We start from the raw sequence: 22,656 nt of genomic DNA, 5'->3' as shown, positions 1-22,656 counted from the left end.
GTAATGAAGGCCTATTATTATGGAATGGAATGTCCCTATTATTCGATGGGACTTCAAACTATTCTTTTAATGCAGGCAGTGCTCGTTTTCACAAGTACAAGTCACACTGTAATTATTTTTCAACACAGAACAACCAAGCAAACATTTGTTGTTTGGAGAATCTGGAATGCTGCATGAACGCAATGATCACTGTAGCTGGTGAAGTTGTTTTGGGGCTGCAATGCATAACAGTGGTCTTGCAGTCACATAATGGCTTTTTGCTCTCTATAAATCATATTGTGATAATTTTTTATCCAAGTTGAATGAAAAATTTTTGAGAGTTGTAACTGAGTGATAGTTCACACCCATTTGTTTACAAGTAACTCCTTGAGGAATCTGTTAAACTACAGGCTTGGAGAAGTACTTACTTGACATTGTAGGATTGTTCATCCAAGGAATTTCACCAAAATGTTTCCAACAAGTAATGATTACATAAAAAATGAAATGAATGAGTCTAGCTCTATTGAATGTTAAGTGAGAAGTTTTTACTCTTTGTTTGGATGGATATTCTTTTTGCTTGTTTTTCCTAAATGGATTGGCACAGAACTTGCAATTCAGTTCATTGCTTTCTAAAATCTGCCCTTACAATACTTCTGTTCATTTTCTTGAGTAATATATAGAGTAGAGGAGAGAAAATGGGACACAATCACTGCCTTAGAATTAGTATTTGAACCATAACCAGATGAATATCTTTTAAGCAAAAAATAGAATATTAAAATCCTTGGTTTTGGTAAAGCACTTAAAATATAATCATTTAAAAGCAGATAAATAACTAAATAAAATTCACCACATTGACTATTTTGTCTTTGAACAGCAGTGCTCTCATTGAGCACCCATCATCAAAATGTTAACTTTCCATATGGTGGTATTGTTTGTCATACATTGCTCCTATGCCCTCAATGTTTTTTCAATTAGGAATTCCAGGTACTTAGTAGATGCTAATATTTGGCACTTGTTAATTTCTTAATAATATATGTAACTGTAACAGAAACACTAAGCCACAGTTTGAACCAGTGATTGAGCACCTGGTAGGAAGGCAGGGGATAATGCAATGCACCTGAGTGACCAGAAGGGGTGGAGTCAGGATCCACCCCTTCCCAGACCTCATTTCAGGGTTGGCAGTGGAGACAAGAATATCTTGCTGGGGATCTTGCTGTACCTGGGACCTTCCAAGGGTGAGTGGGTTCTTTCTTTTGTTTATGTGTTTATGGCTGCTGTATTTAAGCATGTATTTGGACTTTGCTGCTCTGCTGTTATTGCTATGGTTTCCTCTGTTACAGTGACGTGTGTATGCTGCCCTAGGTCTTGTGTATTCCCAACAGTTTGTTTTTTTTTCTCAGTGATGTTGTCTTATGGAGGAAAAAACACCACCACCACATGGGTACATTTTCTGGTAGGACAGTGACAAAAGTTGGAACAATTCAATAATGACAGACATTCATCAACACTTGCTGAATGTTTATGGAGACCAAATACTGGATGTGAGCACACTGAGACAGTGGTTTTCAGCAGCGGTGACCTTTGGTAGTGCAGATTTTTATGAGCATGGCATGTTCATACCTGGTAGAAATGTAGAGTTAACGGTGGTGACTGTTGAAAAATAGTGTACTGTAGCAGACAGCTTACTGTGTTGAGTAGTGTTTACTGAATGGTGTTAAAAATGATGATAAAAATAGTGTTATCAAATAGCTCTTTTTATTCCCATTAAAACAGTAAATAATGGGAGACGTTATTTTTTGAATAATGTGTGTAGCTTTAAGTAGCTGAATCCTTGTTATGATTTTTAGCAAGCTTCTGCTGCCTTCTCAACTTTAAAACTTTAGTTTACTTTATTGTAATGATTCAGATGCATTGCGCTGTATAGTAATATTGCTGTCATTATTATCTGAAAAATGAATAAAAAAAATTGTAGGTAAGAGAGGCACTTTAAACACATAAGTAAATTAAGACATGCACTACATCTAAATTAAGTATGTATGTATGGAAAAAAAAAAAAAGCAGAATTCATACGTCCACCATATTATATTCCATAGTACAGTTATTGAAGCCTTGAGCTGCCAGCAGATCCCATGGCTATGCTGGCTGATAAAGGTGGTCCCAGTGGGAGGAGTGGGCCAAGTGGCCCGGTACCATCCTCCAGCATGGGTAATGGTGTGTGTAATGGATAATGATCATGATGTCTGTGTGCCTCTGGCTAGTTATACAGCCTGCTGATGGGCTAGAGAGCCTGGCATAGTGGGCACATACAATTTCCTCTGGGTAAAGATAGCGGGAAGTATATCCAAGCAGTACAAAGTGCTTGTTGAAAAAATATTCTTGGGGTAGTTGGAGCCAGTCTAGGCTGGTGATTAGGGTGAGGTATTCTTCCTCCTCCTGTTGTATCTTGATTGGTGGAGTAAAGGAAAGGACTTTGCAACACAGACTTAGCAATTCCAGTTTGCTTTTTATAATGTTGAATAGGCTGTGCTGCAGCCCTGCAAAGTCAAAAAGTTTAGGGAAACAAAGACCTAGGCAAACTTCTCTACTAAATACTATATACTTATGTACTATACTGCTAATTTGATTCAGCATCACATTGTTGTTAATTCCTCTGAGTTTTAAGGATTTAAACAGTTTATTTTTCGTCTGAATATGAGATGGGAAGATATTTTAACCTTACATAGTTAATGTTTATTATTCAGTGTGGCTGAATATCGGCTGAGAACAGATTAGCATAAACCAAGTTCTGAGAAAGTGTGTTTACTTTGTAGGCACCAAAATGCAATGAATCTTGTGAGGAGGATTCCTGGTGACGTACATTGAAGCAATATTTTTGTAACTGAGCATCTGCAGAGAGCTCTGGTGTTTAGACACGTGTATTGCTTTCGGATCAGATTGTTGCTTGGATTTTGGTCTGAAAAGAGTTAACACGGCTGGGGCTGGCGGGAAGTGCGCAGCTGCATCCTCAGCACAGGGATTTCAGCCAGCTGTCAGGAATTAAGGCGTTCTTCAGCACTCTGTGAAGGGAGGTGCTTCAAGAGGCTGCTTTGGCTCAATTTGGGGTTAGGTGTTTTGCAAGCAGAAGCAGGCGAAAAACATGAACTAAAAAGATTAAAACCCTCTTTTTTCCTACTTTTTTCTTCTTTTCTGGATTTGTGTTTTGAGAGCGGTTTTTTGTTTTCCTTTCAAACTTCTGTATGTAGTCAGATTGTATATTTTTTTTGATCAACTTGTTAGTGATGTTAAGCAGAGTGTTGTTGGTTTTTTTTTTTTTTCTGAGGTTTTGCTTTTTTAGACAACAAAAGGTAAAGGATTCACTGCCAGTTGTACTCTTAAAAGCTGGGGAATTTAATCCTGCTTTAACTTGGTGACCAGGATTTGGTGCCTACAAAGTAAACAAGAAACTGCTAGTGTGGTATAAAATTGGGTGCTCCTTGGAGCAAGTGAAGTTAGTCTTCTGTAGATATAAATGTTGCCTTACATAATTTGCTGAAACTTGATTAGAGGGAAAGCTGTTACTCTATTCAATTTAATTAGAAGCAGTAAAGTTATCTAGGGAATGACAGGAAATAGTCAGAGGGGAAGAACTTTTTAGGTATCTGAGATTCAATCTAACGAATCAGCGCTTGAGTGGCTGCTCTGTGGAGGGCTTGTGTGGTCTAACAAAGCATAGCAATGCTGTAGCACAGAAACTTCACTGTGGTTTAATTAAGGGTGATTTGAAATCAGTCCTGTTAGGCTGTTTTATGCTCTGGTGTTATTTAGTTGTTGTTTGCATGTTGCTACCTGAACAGATAGCTTCAGCTGTGCTGAGTCAAGATCTTCCCAAATAAGCATTCACATAACTCAGTAGTTATGGAAGTATTTACTGGGGGGGATGACAGATCTGTCTCAACTATGTGAGCTTAATTATTTTCTAGGAAATAGCAGGCAAACGTATGCTAGAAGTAATAAGGAATCCTTTAAGCAATTGTGTTTCTGAACAAGTCTCTTGTTCCTCAAACTGTTGTTCTGACAGTTAACTGGTTGTCTCCTTTTTTTCATTTTTCCCTTTTTCATTGCTTGTTGTGTATATTCTCTGTGCTATTATTGTCTGGATGAATTTTTTTCTTGGGTTCACTGTATTTTTCCACTTTACCTTTTGCAGTACTGATGACATAATCTTGCATGTATAGTCTCACTGTCTTTTCCTGGGTAACAAATACATATGACAAGTCTACTTTGTCTGCACAGCATGTTCATGAGGAAAACAACATCTGACAGAATACTTTCTACAAGTAGCTTTCATAACCAGCTAAATGGGGCATAGGAGTCCTTGTATGTCACGTGAATTACTAGACCACTGATTTGTAAAAAATGCTCATCTTTGCCCAGCTGTGTGTAAACTGTTTGTTGGCAAGGGACTGGTCTGATTAGGAACCTCAGAAGTTGCCTGCATCTTGCTAGCTGATTCCCCTTCATGGAGCTTGGTAAAATGGCATTGTTAGTGATGTTTTCAGAGGACAGACCCTATTAATGACAGGCAGGGCTTCATAGTATTTTGCCTGTCTTGCATATAGTGATTCAATATTTTTTCCTTTTCCTCCTCTGTAGAGATTTATCTCTCAGTCCTTTAAAAATATAATAAATCAGATCTTTAAGTGTGTGTGTGTGTGTGTGTGTGTGGATAGTTCCTTTATAAGGTACGAAGAGGCCCTTTAAAACATCTGAATACCTCCATAAAGCCACAAGACCTAGTTCAGGAAATGCAGACTAAGATGTGAATTGTAACAGATGGCAATGTTGCAGCAACTGTCTGAAGAGGAAAGGTCAGCAGGCTGCTGGTGCTAAATGTTACAGGTCTACTAAAGCTGTTACCTATCAGCTGAAGCTGATACCTTTTCCATTTTTTAATTAGTCAAGAATGACAATTCCTTACTTGACCAGAGGGTGAAGTATATTTTATAAGGCAAAAAAACAGCTGCAGGGTATGGGCATGGCTGTTATAAAATAATCATGCCTGCAGAGATCAGGGAGGCATTTGGTTCTGCCTCGTGTCTCATAAGAACCGTAGGGTGCAATTGCTGTGCAATGGTAGCCTTCCTGTCATTTTATATTATTTAACAAATTTCACTACACTGTCTTCAAGCTCAGCCTTGCAGTTATTGTGAAGAAACTCAAATATCTGCTGTACTATTTCAGCAGTTCGCCTCCTCTTTGAGTTTTCTCCTGCCACTAAATAAGTGTGGGACAGTTCTGTGGTGCAGGAGAAAAAAAGCAAAGGTGATATAGTTGCTCAATTTAGTGCCCAGATCCTGTTAGAATGGCAGTCAAACATATCAGAAGGCATACAAATTGATCAGATCATAGATTAATTAATTAGCACCTATGTCTGAAGCACTGTCGGTTGTCTGATTCGCACAATACTTGTTACACATGAAGCGATTACAATGCACTCTGCTTGTGTTGCGTTATAGAGTCATTTCCTGTATTTCCCAGAATGTTGTGCTTTGCATGTTTATGTGTTGTCAGATGAGTATTTCCATGTGAACAATGTCTATTCAAGAAAAGCTTTTTAAGTGGGTCATGGTAGTTTGTTCTAATAGTGAATTTCTACTAGCAATCAACCTTTTTTTTTCTGCCTCCTGGCAACCTAAATATTGGTATCTCCATCCTCGAGCTTTGTAAGGCTATTTTTCCCTTGGCAATCATCTTTTCCAAACCTTAATTGGGTAGAGCCCATTGCTTCTACTTTTTCCTGCTTCCCCACCTTGATTCACTTTGTTCTTTTCATGTCTTTATCCTTAGAACTATTATTTACATCTCAAGTTAATTATTTCATTTTGATTTTATAGCATCTGTCAAACACTCTAGGCATTTTTCCATAAATTAAATCTGTAAGCGTCTACTAAACCTTAACATAAACAATGTAGAGCAATCCCATCAAATAATCGTCATGCTCATAACTGCGTATTGCTGTCTCTTGCCTCTAAATAAGAGCTAGAATAATGATGCTCATATTAATGGCTGTTTTCCTCTACATGTTGTTGAAAAAGGAAAATGAAGAAATAAGAGTTCTTCCTTCTGCTGTGCTGATTCTTCTGAATTTTGAGAGTATTTTTATTCATACTTCTCTTTTTGTTAGACAAAACCCTTACAAACCTATTTGAGGGTAGGTTTTCAACTATTGGGAGTGAAGTTGGGTTGATGTGGAAAAATGAGAATAAGTAGTGTAGAAGTTGTACCATACAGGTGATAAAATACAATAATTCAGACTTAATATTATGCCACTAATTCTACTTATTAAGTAAGGATTTAGAAGGAAAAAACCTTGTACTGTCATAAGGAATTGAGTTAATTTTTCCATATTGGTAGATCATTTAGAACTAGTAAGTCAATCTGAATTGAATAACTTATTTATAAGAAATAGTCTGACCAATTTTTATATGAGTTATTGCATACCTGAATTAAGGTTTATGTTGTAGGGTGTGGTATTTCTACCATGGTAGTCAGAGCTGCAGAATATGAGTACTCATATGCTGGTGATTGTTTTTACTCCAAGAGGAAACAACAGAACATTGTCCTGACTTTATAGGATGTTAAGTGATTTATAGAGAAATTACAGCGTAGACAGGAACAGAGCTTCTAGGTCATGACCATGAGCCAGTGGTGTGCCCTTGTGGCCAAGAAGATCAACGGTATCTTGGGGTGCATTAAAAAGAGTGTGGCCATCGTGTTGAGGGAGTTGATCCTCCCTCTCTATCTGCCCTGCTGAGGCTGCATGTGAATCACTATGTCCAGTTCTGGGCTTCTCAGTTTAAGGCAGGAAACTTCCGGAGAGTATCCAGGGGAAAGGCACAAAGATGTCTGGAGGCCTGGAGAGTCTCTTGTAGTAGGAAAGTCTGAGAGACTTGGATGTGTTCAGCCTGGAGAAGGGAAGACTGAAGGGGGATCTTATCAGTGCTTATAGTATCTATCAAAATGATAGAGACATCTTCCAAACCCTGTGGTTCTGTAAAGTCCGCGCTGCTGCTATTGCAGCAGCAGCATAAAGCCCTGCTTACAGACTTATCAAACTCCAACTTTAGACCAACTCATTTGCTGCACTACAAAACTTCATTTCCCTAGTGACAAAAACAACTGTATTACAGCCGAATCTTTTCTGTTCCATTTGCTGCTGCTTGTTCTTATAGTACTGGATGTCAGCTTTGTTCTAAAGTACTGGATGTTCTTCTGTTCATTTTTAACTCCTTTAATATGTTTATTTTTCCTAATCAGTAGGGTAAAATCTTGAATTTACTAGACTTTCTGCAGATTTACTGCATGTGAATTCTCTTTTGTTAAGAGTGGATGATTGAATGCAGGAGAGTAAGTTGCATATATAATTTATACTTTGCAAATGTATCTTGTACTTCCCACTTCTGAGGAAGTATTAATATAACCCAGACATGTCTTTTCTGTTGACATGTAGTGCATGTTGTTCCAACTTACTGATAAACCTCCTTATAAAATAGCATACTTCTGTTTTGCTCTTCAAGTTCACAGAACTTTATAATGGTAATTAATAATAGTCCTTAAATTTGAGTGAGATTCTGACTTATGCAATTTCACATATAAGTAGTATGGTATAGCTTAGAAATGGTAGAGCTCAGGGTCTTATTCCTTCTTGTACTTTGACCAAAGGACTCGTTTTCCACTTACTGTGAACTGAGATATCTTGCCTGAGGTTAAAAAAAAAAAAAAAACCACTTCTGAAATAATAATTAGAAGGACTCAACTTCTTAAATAGCAAAAATTATTCAGCATCTTTTGTTGCAATTATAAATGATGTAAACTTATTAGAGAATGGATTTCATCCCAAAGGAAAAGTTCATTACACAGGAAAGACAACAAGCTAAAGTAAACACCAAAGCTAAATAAAAAGTATCTTTTAATTTTTCAGCAGAAAGTTTGTTTTTGTTGTTTACAGTAGTGTGTAGTCCGGTTTGACTTGATTCATTAACTACTTCATAGTAATTTCCTGACACAATTTTATCCACATTTTACACATTAATGAAATTTTGGTGGTACAGAATCTTAGATCAGAGCTATGATCTGAGACTCATTCTTGGTATAGAGACTACAATTAAAATGCAGATCAAAGCAGAGAGCTTTTATTCATTTTCCTCAAGCTGAAGTGGTCTATTTCATAAGAAAAAAAGACTGAAATACTGAAGATGCTAACGTGGAGGGAAAAAATGTTATCCTTGTTTTCTTTCCAAATAAATAGATAAAAGAAAAAAAGAAAATTGCATTCCAGGTTTCCAGTACAGATGTGCTGACTATGTATATCAAACTCTGCATCACAGAGGCTAAACGCAGTGGCTAAAATAAGGCTTTTCAAATTCTGTTTCTTCCACTGCTGACTTTTTTCATTGTCTTAAACAATTCTTTTAACTCTCAGGATCTATTTACACATTACTTCTGATTCTTTACAGAAGGCTCTGTGGAGAGATCATGATAATAGAGATGGAGGGCCCTGATCTCTATTATATGCTCGAGGATATTCCAAAAAAATATGATATGTTTTGAAAAAGGAACAAAAACTACTTTCTGATGGAAAAACTATTTAAGTACAAGCTGAAAAGAGAGGTCAGAATAAAACTGCTACAAAACTGTCTGCAGAAAGCATGCATTTTTTTAAAATACATTTAACTGTTTTTGTCTCTAATCTGTTACTGCCATTTTTCTGAGGAAGTCTCCTCTCTGAAATGCAGAAGTCTAAGATTGTGTTGAATGTTAAGCTACTAAGTAGGAAAGAAATCTAGAAAAATAGCAACTGCAGCAGTAACAACAATAAAATATAAACAAGCAGAACTAACAAAGGGCTTTGAGTTGTAGCCTGGTTAGAATGAATGATAGTTTAAGTTCTAATTTTAAAAAAGACTAGAATGGCTGAAATATGATGAAAATCAGCTTTCTTGCTGTGTAAGGTGCTTCCCAGAGCGTCACATCATGGCTTGTGAGGAAGCACATTACAGAAGCCTTTCTCCACTGCTTTCTTCTTTCCTGTGTTTCTGCCCTACATTGTAAGAAACTGTGTGGTTTCTTAACTCAAAAATAACACTATACCAATTAAACTTTATTTTATTACAAAGGAAAGATATTGTAATTGCATTGAATGAGACTTCGGACAATTGGTTTATGAGCTTGTGAAGTCCTTAAACCCATGTATGCCTTGCTTTCTAAACTGTAGTCTCTTGCACAGCTTATCAAGTCAGTGGGGAATTTGAAGCATAGATGCAATGCATGGATATCACTGAAGAGCAAAAATATAACTTTTTTTTTTTTTTGTATCAGTCAAGTCATTTGACTGATACAGGTCAGTATGTACCACCATAGGTGATAAAGATGAAAACTCCCACTATAAATTTTGCTCTCATGTTAACTGATTTGTTTGCATTTGCCTGTAGTACAGCAGATCTTTCTCTTCTCTGTTTTCTAGGCAGAACTTTGCTTTCCTTGGGCTGGTTTGCAGTAAATAGAAGTGCTATTAATCTGACAAGTTGTTTCCAACTGCTGCAAGCATGTCATTAAAATGATCTTTCTAACCCACGCATCAGTCTTCTTGACATCTGTCATACAGCTTAGATCATATATATCTTTGTCACCTGTGAGGAAGAGTCATACTGTAAACATTCCTTCATTAGTCTTGGTCTCATGTCAAAAGGAATCTTATACTTTCAGCATGTCCAGTTTCCTCTACTAATGATAAATACAGATCTATGAACAGTTTCTGATTATCCTTTCCTAGTTACTGACAAGTTTCAGAAAGACAGAAGTAGACTTTGCATGAAGTCAGCTGTACATACTGCAGTTTCCTGGACAATCCTGTAATGAAGCCTCTTAGCTCTTACCACTCTTTCTGTTCTCTGGAACTCTCTTAAACTGTACCCAGCTAGGCTCTTTGCTAATTCTGCTCTTCTGCTCCTGAACCTTCTTTTTGTGTAACTGAGTATGCTCCTTCTTTTGGTTGTGCTCACCTTTGATGATATTTCTATATTGTAAATTGCTACTTCTGTTTTCCACTTGTGTGCACTTTCATGTTAATAACCAGAATCTGGCATCACTCTTGACTACAACTCAGATTTTTGTTTGGATTGAAGCCATTCCTTGGAGGATGTGCAATTGATGTGGCAGACAGTAAGTGACTGTTAATGAAAAGAAGCATTTACACTGTTGGAACCTCAGCAGATCATTAATTGGAGAGTGTATTCTAATGAGTGCTACCCACACCTACTAGATGTGTCATTGGGGATTAGGCCAGATCCCTAAGAAGTGTGTTGTTTGATACCCAGAGCAACTTGAAGGAGGGAAAGAAGAAGATAGCAAAACTTTAATCGCTAAGGTAGTAGGTTGCACCTTTGTGAATGGATTGCGGCCTTATGGCAACCATTTTAAAATGTAAAGCTTACCTTGTACTCTGAGGTATTTATGTCAGTAGTAGCTATTTAGCTATACTTTTATTTACTTTTTTCTGTCTTTGTGTGAAATGTAATTGGCAGAATGTCATGAACTGATTGAGAAATATTGACTATTTGTCATATCCTTAGACATATTTGCCTCTACTATTACTTCTCATTTCCATATTCATCATAGTCATATAGTTGACTGAAGTTCCAGGTGTGTAAGCAGCCATGTCATCAGTTCATGTACATAGCTGGGGTTTACAAGGGTTTCCTATCAAAATTATTTTAGATGTAAACAGGCCGGCCTTAAAGAACAACTATCTTTTTCTTTCACTTTCATCATTGTTTTTTCACAGAATCACACACAGAATTGCAAGGTTGGAAACGACCTGCAAGATCATCTAGTCCAACCACCCTCGCATTCCTATTAGTACCACAAGCTACTAAACCATATCTCATAGCCCCTCATGCAGACGCCTCTTGAACACTGCCAGGGACGGTGACTCCACCACCTCCCTGGGCAGCCATTCCAGTGCCTGACCACCCTCTGAGAGAAAAAGTTTCTCTTAATGTCCAACCTAAGCCTTTAACACAGTTTGGATGAAAGTTAGAAACCTATAAGAAATAAAAGATTTTTCTCTTTATGTTCTCACCTCTAGAATATGGAATTTCTTCTTTCCAGCAGCCTTTTTCCATTATCTCTTCTGCTTTTCTTAGTGTGTTTACCCCGAAGTGATTTTTGCCTTTAAAAATTACTTGCCCCCTCTGGCAGATGCTTCTTGATTATCTTTCATCAGTCTGAAAATATCCCATCCAAGATGAACATCTTTGTTCCTCTTAGTGCTGTCCAACTATGAAAAGAGTATGATCCTAGCTGGTGGTTTTGTCATGCATACTACTATCAAGTTATAATAATTCTCCATTGTTCGCCTTCACTGTCTTCCTGCCAGAAATAAGGCCTTACTTGGAATTAAAGACAAATAAGTTTGTTCTGAATGAGTTTTTAATTTAAAAAAAAAAAAACAAAACACATCAGTTTGTTTTTTACTGTCTAGAACTCAGAGTTGCTACGTAAAATATTTTTTGCCAAGCATGAAACAATAAGAAATGAAACTTTGACTAGATCATAATAAAACATACATATAACAGTTGTTCAGGGTTTACTCAAAAGCTTATATTGATTCTTGGTTCTTTTTTTTCTTGTGTTTTGAATTTTGGGACATTTTAATGAGAACAAGGGTTGTAATTTTTGTGCTATTCTACATTGTATACATGCAACTTAACTCTAAATAAGTGATTCAGTAATCAAACAATCAGTGTTGTAAATGTTCTCAGTTATATTCCTAATTTTCTTAGTGTTTCATATAAATTAGCAATGCTTTCAGCAAGGAGAAATTCAAGCTGGCTTTAAAAAAAAAAAAGGTAGTTCATTAACAGCAAGGCGTAAGATGTAAATCAGACTAGATTGTGCACATCACACTCTACACTGGGACAGTCAGACATCTTCTGTGATCTTTAAGAGATTTCAGTTGTAGAACTCCTCAGCTTGTCTGTGAGGACAATGTTACGTCACTCCCTGCTTTTGCTCAAATATATGGCAATGCTGTAACAAGGTGGTATGTTGAGATTCTTTCCAGCAGTAAGGGAAAGAAAACTAAGACTGAGAATAACACTAAACTTGGTGATTATGAGCAGTTAATGTCTTCAGGAGTCAAAGATCTGCTAATATCTACAAATGGATTCAAAAATTTACATTACCAAATGTTATTCCATGAAAAATATCCACCACACTGGACTGATCCTCTTGTTCTCACATTGGATCCAAGCTCTTAATCAAATTTGCATATTTAGCTTGAAAGTGTTTTGAGACAGAATCCAATCGTTACTTGCCTATGAGATACTTAATACATTTCAGTCACCTAGTAAAAAAAAATAATAATAACATTGTGATATAATATCATTTTTGTATACCGGAATTAGGAATCTGAGCCTATCAAACTTGTAGAGTAATACTTAGATCAAGATTTTTGAATACTTAGTAAATGATTTCATTAAGTAACACACCCTATTCTCACTGAAATTTTTGGTTAATATTGTTGTTAATAATGCATGGTGGGAAAGAAGTAATCTATTTCTGAGCACTGTTTGGGTTTACATATTTTGATGAAGAAAACAAAGATATTTAATCTATACATATATATTAATTTCTAACAGTAACCTACACCTGGTATTTACTGAGCACTACATACATGTGATTTGTTCCATGGTTTACATACAATCTAAAAAAAGGCAGGAAAACTTAAAAATATATATTTTTTTTCTGAGATAAAACATATGAACAGAGTATGCTGTTATGGTTTCTCTATTTTTGAAAATAGAGAAAAGTAGGAGAATTAGGGAAGCAGACATGTGAAAGGATGGTTGAAACTCTGGAAGGGCTTTCAGTTAAGATTGAATAGACTAGGATTCTTCAGTTTGGGAAATAAATCAGTGAGGAGCAGTAAAATAAAGTTCTATTAAATCCAACCACCGACTGGAAGATTATCTTTTACTGTCTCTTCTAATACAAGAACTAACTGGCCTCAAGTACTGCCAGGGTCAAATCAGCAAAGAATTGTTTCTTAATATAAGAGAGATGACAGAGATGCTTCACTGTAGGGTACTTTGGATGTTTAAAAACTCACATCATCTTAAAATCTTGTAGGCACATTAGTGAAGGAAAACTTTTTTTTTTTTTTTTTGGTAGTATTTAAACATGGGGAAATATTTCATCTAACTCAAAGTCCCTAAACTGTGAAAATCACCGTGGCCTCTCCTACCTAGACTTGTGCAGTGTAACTAGACAAAACTGTGAAAGGAAGCATGTGTGAGCCTCATAACAGATTGACTGAGTAAATCTGTAGAGCTTCACAGTGTTGTCCCTGTATATTAATTGTCTCCAGTGTTAAAGACATTACGAACAAGCAGCAGCATCATGTATAAGAGTAATGTGCATGTGCCAGTTTACTGTAATCTGATGAAATGAGACTCTGTATTGCCCAATAGTTTTATCTTCAGTGGTGATATTCACTGGTGCATATGTTTTTAAAAAAAAAAAAAAAGTGATTGTTGCTTCACGTTTATCTTTCTGAACATCTTATGGTTATAAGAGTCAAGGGCAGTAGCACTAGAGATTGTGCAATATTTTGAGGAAATGAGGGGAAATGTAGAAAGTATATTAGGATTTGGGTTGGAGCTTCTATAGAGAACAATGATTAAAATCCTATAAATATTTCCTACTAGTCCAGCAGCTGTAGAAATTAGTAAGATTTTCCACACCCATTTATTTTAAGCCTTCAGTGCCATCCCTTCCCTGTGAACTGTATTTAAAATGTAAATAAAAAAAAGACTTTTAGGAGACTTAACTATTTCCCTTGGTATTTAAATTATTCAATTATAACTAAAGCTATTAAAATACAGTTAATTAAAATGGTTAGATTGTTTTCCTTTGCACTGATCACAGCATTGCCCTACTTCTCCCTCTAGCTGTTTAATTCCTATTAAAAATGATAATGCTTTGCTTTATTCATAAATGCAGTAACCTTATGTACATTCTTTAAGTGATCTCTTTGGTACAAATTGTGCTGGTTTTCTTCTTTTCTAGCAGTGAAGTGGAAATTCTGCTGTAGTCTGTGGAGGTTTAATCAACAGTAAGAGGACTGAGAATTTAAATGTTCTTATTACTAACTTGTGAAAAATAATACATGTCCCTGTTTAAAGAATTAGTTTTATTTTGATGCAGTGTAATGTCAATAGGGACAGCAGGAGAACCCTGGAGTTTAATACAAAAGTAGAACCTAAGCAAAGTTTTCATAACTCATAAAATGGCCACTTCTAAATATTTTATTGGAATAGTTTTACAATACTCTGTTGGGAAAGGCAATCCAGCTAAGTGCTTCAAAAACTAAGAAAGATGCCAAGGCAGGTTAATCTCATCTTTATCTTCATGGATAAGAAGGTGATGAATCTACTCCTGATTTTGGCATTACATTTGAAACATTACAACCCTTTTTTCTCCCTCAAGATCAGAAAAACAATTCCTTTAAGTGGTTGTTGTCTCCTTTGGGAACCAAAGTTAAGTTATAGTGAAGTGAGATTTTGATAGCTTCCCACTGCACAGCAAAATTTTCTAAGGTAAAGTTCAAAAGAAGTTCCTTTTGTAAATTTTTATGGAATTGTGTAAGTCTGCATAGGTATAAGAAATACTTCTGTAGAGGCACAGGGGATGTTTTGCAGCCATCATAACAGTAGTGGCATCAAATAAAGATGGGCACTTGGAAGTTTGTGTGATGGTCCAGGACAGTCTGGCCTTGATGCACGTTTGATCTTCAAAGTGCTGAGAAGCTATCCATATAAAGCTGCATCCACAATGTTGATCTCTTTCCTACATCACTAGGAATGGGACCTGTGGACAGTAAGTGGACATGCTTGTTAAAGAATGCAGAGGCCCAATTAGTTTAGCATTTTTATTTCTGTACCTGTTCTGTGAATGTTTGCATAAAGGGACAGCATACAACTCGGGAATGTCACAGTTGACGTGATTTACATTTGTAGGCTGTGGCTGAAATTCTGGCTCTGCTGAAGATAGCAGAACTCTTTTGAATTTCAGGTTGCCCACTCTTCTGAAGTAGTAACAGTTTCACACTAGACATTGTCTTCTATTTTTTTTCCTCGGGGGCACTGAGAATTTTAGTGCTAGAGCCTGTAAGCCTAATAAACATTATTTGTTATGTACAGAACTTCCAGGTACAACAATGCTGTTGGGCAGGAGGTCAGCCTCAGCCCTGAATGAAGTTAAAACCAGCTCAAATTGTCATAGCTAAGGAAGGGTGTTGGAAATCAAGGGATTCTTGCTAATTATTTTAGTTCTGTTATCTATAGGAGATATCATTTGCTTATTAACCATCACTGATCATAACAGGTGTGTATGCAGGAGTGTAAAGAGAGGTGTCTGTCTACAATCTAGAGAAATACGACCAGGATGTTTGGCTAGAATTAGAAAACCTCTTGTTTCAGCCCGTGCTAACCTATAAGCCTGGATAAGAAGTGCTTGTTACAACTTTACCTGTCTTCTGTCAAATGACTTTTTTATACATATAAAGGAGTCTCTTTGGGATTTAGTAAGGATGGGGGCATTTGTTTAGCTTAATTCCCTGTCTTTTTCTATAAGACACGTTTTCACATAGTGAAATTTTTCATTTTCCACTTGTAGGAAGGCTTCAGATGATTTTCATAGGTACCCTTGCATGTACCAGAGTCCATGGAGATTTCTTAAATAGAGTGGAACTCTTTCCAAGATTTAACTCAAGTGTTTGGGTCCAGTGTTTGAGACTCGGAAATATTTGCATTTTCTGCCATCTAAAATGAAAAATATTAATGATAGCTTTAAACAAACTTTTTTATTAGTTGAAAACTGAGTTTTCAGTAGAAGCTGTAAGTTTTCATACTCTGTAATGCTAAGTCATTTACCTGGCCATCTTCTCTTCCCTTTTATTTTCCCCTTATAATTGAAGCTCCTGACCAAGGACTAAATTTGTCAAAAGGTTCAGTGAGTACCACCAAACCAGTGATTCAGAAATGTACAGGAATGGCCATTAACTTATTCATTCAGTGGAGCCTGTTACAGAGACAATATCTACTTCCTGACTTCTGATAAGGTGCGTGGATGAAAAAGTAGATATTGCTTATAAAATGTGGTGGTTTTCACTCATGCAGTCCTCTTCTGAGAGACTTCATAAGCAATTCTCTTGGCTGTGCCATTACAGTATTATCAACACTCAAGGCTGAATGAATGACTCAGCTGTGACTGTACTGGTGGAAATCCTTAATCCTATAAACATGTTTAGCTCTTTATTATATTGAGCATTCTTTAGCACTTTACTAAAATGAGTAGCTGAGGCAGTTTAATTGAAGGGTTTTTTTCTGTAGAAGATTTAATTGTTGTGCTGAATGTTTACCCCATAACTTTGTTTATGAGCTTTTTATGATTATGACCTTACATTAAGGGACAGTGTAAGAAAATTAATTTTTCACTGTCTATAAAACAATCCTAATTCCATAGAACCATAGAATCATAATGTTGGAAAAGATCTCCAAAATCATCCAGTCCATCCTTCCAACTATCACCAATACTTCCGACTAAACCATGTCCCTCCGGACAATACCTAAACATCTCTTGAATGTGATTCAGAAAAGGCCTTCAAGCATTTCTCATCAGGTATAACATAATCCCTAGGATCATGTCTGTATCACTAGTACTTATGGTCCTAGGTTCATCTGTTTTAGTTGTATTTTTTTATAGCATTGATGAGAAGCTTTGCTGGTACAATCTAACTGCTTCCTTCAGTCAAAAAAAATGACCTTAAAATCTGGAATGAAGAACAGTTTTCCTCCAAGAGGTAAACACAGAAGAATTGTAATGCTCTGTTATGTGAAAGGAGAATAGAGATCAGAGTATGGGTTCAAACATTTGCTGTAACAGCCAAGCTCACTATGCAACTCGCTTAATACTGGGAGCAGAAATGCTATGCATCAATTATAAATGCAGCTTATCCTTACTCTCATGTATTCATTCCATGGGCGCTCTCTGATGACTGCTGTACAGTTACTTTAAAGTTTCCCATGATGTCATGAATTCAAGCTAAGGACCTCCAAAGAGAAAGGTATGAACCTAAAAATAAGTTGAGCTAAAACAACCAGCACACTTTGCATGGTTTTAGGAAATTTAGGTTTGTGAGGTCTACATGATTCAGTTACTGTATCATTCTTTTAATAATGGAAGGGTAGAGTTGATCAAAATATCAGTCTTTCATTTTGCGAGAAATAGATTTGAAATTTCAATTTAAAAAAAATAGAGATCTCATTCAGAAAAACATGCTGTTAAAAAAATTGTTATTTTTTACTTTACACTGTAAGTTAAACTGATTATTAAGACTGTTTCAGTTAATCCAGTATCAAGCAAAGAAACAACAACAATAAAACACCAGAAAACAACAGCAACAAAACTTTGGGTCTAGAAAAATGACATTTGTTTCACCCAGTACAAAACAGCAGTTTTGCAGTGTTTTCCATTTTTATTACTATTGTGGTAATACATTCTGTGGTATTTATGAATTAATGTAAAAGTAACAACAAATATATAGACAGTAAAAATACACTATTTTGTCCACAGGATGTGAAAAAAATGTCATCTCACTTGATCTTTGTGAAAGTGGGATTAAAAACAATTCTTAGTGGAGCAGTGAAGAGCAGCTGAAAATGATTTATGGTATACATTTGGGCGCAGCACTGATCAGGCCATGAATACTTCCTTCTTGCAAGGAATGCTAATTTGCAGATCTGACTGATTTATTATTACTATTATCATTATTTTTTGTATAAGAATGCTTGTTCATTAAAGAGAATAGATTTTTCTCAGAGAAAGAATAGAAATTCTGTGTTACTGTTTATAGGGGAAAAAAATAAAGAGCAAATGAAAGTGAATATTGTTAATCCCTTAGCACCTGACACACATGTGACTATACCTGCTTCTGCACAGGTATGTCCAAAGAGGATAGCAAGGCACAGGACTGAAATCCCTTTGCAGGCATGCATAAGTTAGACTTAATGTGCCACTGAGCTGTTCTGGGTCAGAGTGAACAGCTCTGTCAGATTCCCAAAAAAGCCTAGAGAGAGAGGGAGGCACACTGTGTCCTTATGTCTGACAGCCTGCAGTGGCAGGCAGTGACACATTACAAGCATATTCTCTTAGGACACAGTGAGCTGCTGCTAGACATGCTGTTCCAGTAATTCTGGAGGTGTTCTTCTGAAGCCTGCACATCTCCTGCTGATCTGTCCTGCTGAACTGTACCCCCTAATTTTCTCTTTTTAGTACTGCTGGATGACTGTAGTCTGTGTGACTCTGAAATTTTATATTATCTTCCCCTCCCCCTAGTGCTCTACAGTAAGACCTTTCATTTAATGTATAGCTGTGCAGGCTTTGCTTCTGTATTTATAAGCTGGTTTTCAAGTCTGTCACTTTTTCTTTTGGGGTAGTATGCAAATTCATGTTGTGCAACTGAACTGTGACTCATCCTTCACTTACAAAATGTCTCTGGGTGGGCCCTGCTGGCAGTTAACTGTCTCTGCTACACTGAGACAAAGTAGAGCACAAAATGACCAACTTGTGGCTTTTCCCAGTGAATAGATAGCACATTTTAATTAAATCGGCCCTTTCAGTTTTCAAGACCTACAGCCTTGACACCATGCAGTGCAGTATCTGTGGTTGTATACTGTTTAAGGTTTTCTCAGCAAAGAACAGCTCTCTCAACATTTATACTTCTTTACTTAATCAACATTTACTCTCAAAACTACAGAATGGTAAACACAAAGTAAACAAAAGACTTGTTATATTGATTTCACTAACAGATCAGTATAGTATAAGGCTAAGACAATTTGCTCCTTGCTTTTATGTGAATTCCTGATGCTTAGTCACCTGTGCTTATTTAAATTGTGCTCTTCTGTTTCAAGGGAGCAAATCTGAAGTCTATTTGTTAGAAAATCTGTAATTACACAGCAATCATACAACTGTTGGTGCTTGCCCTCTAACTCATGATTATCGTTCTAAGTGGTATGATATCATCTTACATATTTGCTGTCCAAGAGATGGAGTCCTTCGGGAAAGGTGTGTAAAAACCAGTGTACTTCAAAACCGTAGCATTGTTTGAACATTACTGCCTGCAGCTGGTCTGAGTGCCTTAATAACTGTTGTCCCTTTTAGAAAATATACTACTTGTCACAGAGGTGTTTTTTATTTGAGTAAGAGCTTTGGAAAATAAAGTACAAGCATGCGAGTCATTAAAGTGATATGAAAAAAAGCTAATTAGGTTGGTTTTGTTTTTTTTAGGAAAAAAAGCTGGTCAGTTCTCTATCAACTCCTCAACATGTAACATAAGAACATTGTTGTTCTTGGTTATTCAAGAAAAGGACTTGTTCTTGCTTTCTTTTTCTGTATTCTTTGATAGTATTTGCACATTTATCCTCTGTGAATTTAGCTATAGAGTTCTTTGAGTCTACATAGTGTGTGGATTTCTTAAAATACAGGTGTTTCTTAAATAACTATACCAGAACTACCTGTAGTGAAAAGAGAAACAGCATTTGTGACAAAAAGGAAAAGTCTGAGTGAAAGGAAAAATTAGGAGCAAAGCGTGTCTTGATTCCAGAGAGTCTATGATGAGTCTGCAAACAAGTGATATTAAGATGAAGTATTCATTGAATTAACTTAAATAATGATTTCTGAAAATTGTTCTCCATCCAGAAACAATAGATAGAAGCAGTGGCACTGTCTTCAATTTGGGTAAGTCTGTTTTTCAGATTCCTTGGAAAAGAGCATGAGCTGCACTCAGCACAGCTGGGGAGGAGAGTAGAAAATGTCTGTAAATCATACATGTAATTTGTGATATTCAAGCTGTTCCAGGGCCACTTTGGACCCCAAAGTACTATAAGTGTGCATCAGCAGTGCTCTAGTTCATGTCTTGCCATAAAGCTTCCTATCAGCCCTCAGGGGTCTCAGTAACCGTTCTGCCACATTACTTTTTCCAGGCTATCTATGTGAACCACAAGCTTTCCGTATTCTGGAAGATTCTCCAGAAAATTCCATCCGTTGACACACAAAGCAATTGGAAAATTAACAAGAAATTTCTATTGAGAAGGAAAAAGTGTTCTTAAGCATTTCCAAGTAATGGGCCATCAGCCCCAGAAAAGCCAGTAGTGCCATCTTTTGTGAAATATTGAAATTCTTGAACTGAATCAGAAAACTAGTGAAGAACTCCTTTGAGATCAATATATCATTTTCATGATTATTGTGACATGAAAATAAATTACAAACAATTGAAATATTTTGAAAGCTACAGATTAAGTTAAGTAGAGCTGAGCAATGTGATTACTTGGATCAAACTGTGGAAAATGAAATAGTGTAAACTAACTAGAAAATGCATGGAAGTAAATATATTTTAAATTGCTTTAGAAACTATTTTAATAATCATATTTGAAAAAGGAGTGTTCAATATTCAAGATGGTATTTGAAGAAATTTATGTTATACTAAATTCTTGGTAAGTGACTACATAGAACAGACTTTACAGTACAAAAAATTCAAGATATTGTGAATTTCTTTGCAATTAGAAATATGTTTGTTCTGAGGAAGTAAAAAGTAGATTAAAGAATCTAGAATCAGGTTTTAAGAAGCATAGAGAAGCTTTGGCCATCTAAAAAACCATTGAAAATATTAGCAATTAGAGAATGTGCAGTATGGGACTGCAGCATCGATAAGGGCAGGTGATGTAGGCTTAATCAGGGTTCCAGGTTGGTCAACAGAATTAATCTTGAACTATTATTTCTGCATTGGTCTGAACTCAGCTTTTTGTGATTAAAGTTTTCACTCTTTCTTTTGGCTTAGAAATTCTCAAACCAAATAATATAGAGAAACATGTTCAGACAAAATACTATGAATTCCTTTATGTTGATTCAACTACATAAATAAGAATCAGTGTTAACAAAAGGTTTCTTTATTATTTGCATATTTTTCTACAATAATAGCATACCATTTTTAATTCTTTGTCTCTCAGTGAGTTTTTACTTAACTGGGAAATTGCATGGAAGGAGTAGTTTCAGTTTCTTCCTTCCTCTGGTTTTAATGAAGGATAAAAAGCTAACCTCAGTGACTAATACATGCCACTTTTCTCTCTTATACTCTCCTTCCACACTGCCCTGTATTCATCTTTCTTTTTTTCATAATATTAATAAATATAGGGGATTTAGTCAGTGAATGTTATAGTAGATTGTTCTCCAGCACTGGTTTTTTTTGTCTTTTCAGATCTGAAAGTTATTGTGGGGGTGTACATAGTTGGCATTCATGTGGTGGGAAGCACTGACTTATAAAAGTAATAAACAATAATGACATGACAATAATGACCTTCCCCAGAGATGGATTTTTTTCTATTGTTTTAACTGCTGATGTAGCATTGTAAAAATAAATAAAATAATAATAATAATAAAAATTAAAAAAGTCCACCCTGACTTCACCAATGTCATTATTTCTATGGTGAAGTCTGAAAGCCATTTGAATGTGGGTAAAGACTGGGAATGTCTCTAGAAAACTAACTCAGGTTGGCAGCCACCATCTCAGCAGGAACTTTTCTTTGCGTTTCTTTTGAAAGTGGAAGAATTTCACAATTTCTGTGTTCTTTTCTGTGTTCCGTAGTAAAAGGTTTTCTCCCCAGTCCTTTCATGGATTAAAGAATCATTAAGTTGTGTGGTGAGATTTTTGAATGATGGATAGATTTCTTGAAATAGTTGCCTGAAGTTGCACACAGAGGTCTACACTAGTGGAAAATTAAATACTTTCAGAACATAAATATCTGGCTCTTAACCAACACTCACTAAAAGCCAGTTCACATACATTTTTTGGTAACATTTTCAGTATGCGAATTTTAGCTGCGTAATATGAATATAAACACGTATATCTGAATTTTAAAAGTTATTAGAGGCTTTAAGAAACAGGTTCTTTGTGTAATGCTCAAACCTACTTGTCTCTTAAATATGAGCTACATTTAATGGCTGAATATGCAGTTATAGTTACTAATGTGACCAAGATTTATACAATTGTCATAGCTGCTCTACCAAAGCACCTCTCCAGTTTAAAGGTCTCATTTTGTAACACCAAAAAGAAATTAATATCATGTTTTGAATATGCTTTGCATTTGGAAACTTTGTTGGTATAATTATGCTTAAGGTGTTGTATTTTTATTTTTTCATTTCTGTTCAGATTCTAAAACAGATAATCATGCAAATCTTTGAGATTTAGTTACTAAGGTGCCTGAAATCAGAGTTATTACTACCATAATTCTTGTGATTATTCAATTGAAATGCCCAGTGCAGACACTGGCAATTGTCTTTCTATGTACATATATCATATGAAGAACCATGGTAGCACACTTCAAGATTAAAGGCCAACAAAAAACTTTTCCAGTTTTACTTGTTGTAAAACATTACTCCTAAACAGCACTTCAAAGATTATTCCATCAGTAAACTTGTAAATTAGATCTGTTTTCTATTTATGATAGAATATTACTTCTCAAATGTACTACAAATTAGCCTTCGGGAACCTTTAGCTGATTTCATCTAAATACATCGGAA

The 22,656-nt window shown here is 36.0% G+C and overlaps 1 long non-coding RNA gene across 1 annotated transcript in view; it reads left to right on the top strand.

Annotated features, from left to right (window-relative positions):
- Nucleotides 1-1,142: 1,142 nt before the first annotated feature.
- LOC125693674 (uncharacterized) overlaps nucleotides 1,143-22,656 on the top strand; it is an 85,980-nt gene continuing 64,466 nt past the window's right edge. The window contains exon 1 of the long non-coding RNA XR_007377207.1: nucleotides 1,143-1,214. This is a non-coding gene — a long non-coding RNA (uncharacterized LOC125693674). The remainder of the gene's footprint in view (nucleotides 1,215-22,656) is intronic.

This window comes from Lagopus muta, chromosome 5, assembly GCF_023343835.1.
Source record: "Lagopus muta isolate bLagMut1 chromosome 5, bLagMut1 primary, whole genome shotgun sequence".
Lineage (NCBI taxonomy): Eukaryota > Metazoa > Chordata > Aves > Galliformes > Phasianidae > Lagopus > Lagopus muta.
Note: the sequence above shows the minus strand (reverse complement) of the source record. Positions and strands in the feature narration are given on the sequence as shown.